The sequence below is a fragment of the Dipodomys ordii genome, unplaced genomic scaffold, assembly GCF_000151885.1.
Source record: "Dipodomys ordii isolate 6190 unplaced genomic scaffold, Dord_2.0 Scaffold235, whole genome shotgun sequence".
Lineage (NCBI taxonomy): Eukaryota > Metazoa > Chordata > Mammalia > Rodentia > Heteromyidae > Dipodomys > Dipodomys ordii.
Genome location: NW_012267451.1, coordinates 1110680 through 1114594, shown reverse-complemented (window position 1 = coordinate 1114594; position 3915 = coordinate 1110680). Strand labels below are relative to the sequence as shown.

At 40.4% G+C, this 3915-nt stretch overlaps 1 pseudogene; it reads right to left on the bottom strand.

Moving 5' to 3' along the window:
- LOC106000719 overlaps positions 1 to 2328 on the bottom strand; it is a 37435-nt pseudogene extending 35107 nt beyond the window's left edge.
- Between the last annotated feature and the right edge of the window lie 1587 nt (positions 2329 to 3915).

The following is a 3915-nucleotide window of genomic DNA, read 5'->3' as shown; positions in this document are numbered from 1 at the left end:
GAAGTGGTGCTGTGGCTCAAGTGGTAGAGCACTAGCCTTGAGCTGAAGAGCTGAGGGACAGTGCTCTGGCCCAGAGTTCAGGCCCCACGACCGGACCAAAAAAAAAAAAAACAAAAGAAGACACAGAGAACACAGAGACAGAGGGTTCATGATGACTGAATAATGCAGAGGGTGACAGATGGCCACAAAGCGGTCATAGGCCATCACAGTCAGAATCATATTATGCATACATGCAAAAATGATGAAGAAAGACATCTGTGAGAGGCAGCCCACATAGGAGATGGCTCTGTTGTGACTTTGGAGGTTCACCAGCATTTTGGGGACAGTGGTGGAGATAAAGTTGATGTCAGCCAAGGACGGATCGGAGAGGAAGAATTACGTGGGGGTGTGGAGGTGGGGGTAAGAGTTGATAACCAGGATGATGTGCAGATTTCCAAGCACAGTGACAGGTACATGGTACATGGACAGGAACGGCCCCAAGATGATGTGCTATAGTTCAGGGTCCTCCGAGAGGCCCCAGAGGAGGAATTCTGAGGCAGAGGTCATATTTTTTTGTGTCAATGTGGCTTAGAACACTTGCAACAAGATTAAAAAAAGAGGAAGAAAATACACTGACATAAAAAAAGAAAATACACCTGGATCTCCGTGCTTTGAGTACTAGCAGTGGCATGCAAATAATTTACCTTTAGGATTCCTATATTTTCTTAATTGTGATGAAACCAATCTCCATCAAACTCATCACTGATTTTCCTGTTTCTTCCTTCTACTTACACATTAGATATATGAAGGCAATTAAGTATAAAATAAATCAATTCACTTTAAGGATGGAATACAATATCCTTTCAACTTTAGGATGGATAGTTGAATGAGAGCTGTATCATCTAATACTGAATTTAAACTGATGGTTTATAATTAAAACAGTGTCCTGTGCCCCTTACCTCCCATTTGTGTGTGTGTGTTTGTGTGTGTGTGTGCGCGTGCGTGCGCGCATACTGGTCCTGGGGTTTGAACTCATGGTCTGTGTGCTGTCCCTAAGCTTTTGTGCCAGAAGCTAGTATTTACCACTTGATTCACACATCTACTTCTGGATTTTTCATGGTTAATTGGAGATGTTTCCTTCCCTGAGCTGGCTTCAAACCCTAATCCACACATCTTGGCTTCCTGAGTTTCTGCGATTATAGGGATGAGCCATCTTTTGTTTTGTTTTTCTTTTTTTGTATCCTTCTTGAGTTTTTGGTTCCCTTCCTAGATACTAACTCAAATACAGGATTGCAACTTCGAGGCCAGAAAAGTGAAGTTAGCTATCCCCTATCTCACAAGAAAACTTACTTTCAAATAAATTAAACTATCAGACTCTGTAGCTAAGGCATTATACCTTTTGCTTGTTTCCTGGTCAACAATTTAAGCAGAGGTTCACAGGTCATAATCTTTCCAGTTTTTTGATTCAGTGTACACTAACTATTTATATGATGGCTCTTTTTGAGGCTAATAAAGACAGAGGAAGGACGTTGGAGTTTGAAATGACATCTTGCAGGGATTAAAAGAAAGAGCTCTGTTTTCAGTTTGCATGAGCACACTTTCTATGGTCTTTGTCTGTCATTTTTGCCCAGACTTCATATAGAGCATGCCACAAGCATCCCCAACACTTTTATGATGATAAATTATACACCCCAAAATGAATAAGTTTTCTCTCTCTCTGGAATAACAGAAACATACAATTTCTGTTCAGTTTGACAAGCAATCTGCTTGGATTCTTTTTGATAGGATATCCTGTTCCATAATCAGAAAGGTCAATACAAAACATAACTCCATTGTTTTCTACCTACCTACTTAGGTAGGTAGCTACCTAATAGTAGCTGTTGGCTTATGCCCATAATCCTAGCCACTCAGGAAGCCGTGAACTGAGGATCACAGTTGAAAGCCAGCCTGAACAGGAAAGTTTGTACAACTTTTATCTCCAATAAACCACCAAAAAAGCCAGAAATGGAGTTGAGGCTAAAGTGGTAGAGTGCTAGCCTTGAACAAAAAGGCTCAGGAACAGCACCTTGGCCCTGAGTATGAACCTCAGGACTTGCACACACACACACACACACACACACACACACACACACAACACACAATATATATATATATATATATGCATATATGTATATATGTATGCCCTTTTAGTGTCTGGTAAGAATATAGACATTTTTAACTAGAGAAACATGAAGCATCCAAAAGGAAAACAGCTGCCTTAAAGATATTTCTTGGTGCCTTGAACTTACATATCTCTGAAAAATAATTTCGAGGTGATATGGTTACTGTTTTCAACTTCTCTTCCTCCATACTACCTTCATAATGACTGGTGTGTGGGGGGGGCAGGGGCTGCTTAGGAAACAGAAGGAACCATTTTCTTTGCAAAGATGAGTTATCTGCAAAATAGAAGCAGACTTGGAGAATCAACCTTCTTTTAAATGTAAATAGGGTTTAATTATAGACCCAGTACTTGAAGGAAAGCATGAAGGTTTATATCGTTCTTAGCTTGGAGGAGGAAAGACAAGAGCATTGTGACATGGCCACAAGGACCAGAAATTTTTCCAAAGAGTTAATCTTATGCCAGGGATTACTTCATGATTCTCCTCTAATACTTACATACAAAAAGAAATTCATTTACTGGGCATGAACCCATAGTTTATCATCCAAGCACTGTGGAGGCAGATGCAGGAGGAATACAAGTCTAAGGCCAGCCTGGGCTACATAGCAAGTTCATCTTAGACAGACAGACAGACAGACAGACAGACACACACACACACACACACACACACACACACACACTAGTATTGGGGTTGGAAATATAACTCACCAAAAGAGTGTGTTTATCATGGACAAGGCCCAATAACAACGAAATTTACACAATATAAAAATACGCTATGGAAACGCCAAAGGGTTTGCCATTAAGTCAACATTGTGATGAGAACATCTGAGGTTGTTCACCTTTGGAGGCTCAAATTGAAGAAGCCACTGCCTCTGAAGTTGTTCCTCCAAAATACTTCCTCAACTTGGCCTATGCAATGGTAGTAAAGACATTTTAAAAATAAGATTTCTAAACATGAGCTAGGCACCAGTGGTTCATGCCTATAACCCTAGCTATTTAGAAGTCTGAGATCTTAGGACTGAATTGTGAAGCCAGCCTGGCAGGAAAGTCCATGACACTCTTATTTCTAATGAACCAGCACAAAACCAGTAATGGAGGTACAGCTCAAGTGGTAGAGAACCAGCCTGAATGAGAAAGCTAAGGGACAACACCCAGGTTCCAGAATTCAAGCCCCAGCCCACACAAAAGAAATATGCATATATGCATGTCTGTATACATATATATTTATATATGTATATACACAAGTATATAGACATGCATATATGATGTATACATTATAGTCTTCCTAAATGAGATTGTTTACATTGCTATTCTCCCACATGAATTATGATAAAGAAATTTTCAGAATTTTCTTTCACTTTTTTCTTCCTAACTTCCCCATTTCTCAGAACTTATAGAGTTGTCCTGCTTCTTTGCAGGGTCTGGGTCCCCACATTCAGATCTGAACATCCCCCCATGCCTGCCACCTAGTACAGATACAGACAGGTTCACTAAGAAGCTTTTGATACTGATATCCAGCCAAGGAGAAAAATAGGTGATTCCAGTGGACTGGGACCATACAAATAACAGACTGGACAGACAGGCTAATTAGCAACTATACACAAATCAGACCATGCAATCTCAGTCTCAGAGGATTTCCCAGTATTAGTGATTGAGGAAGAAGAATAGAAGATGAATGTCCACAGTCCAGCAAATCATTCTCTACTTGGCTCCAAATCTCTGCACACACACACACACACACACACACACACACACACACACACACACACACAATGTGA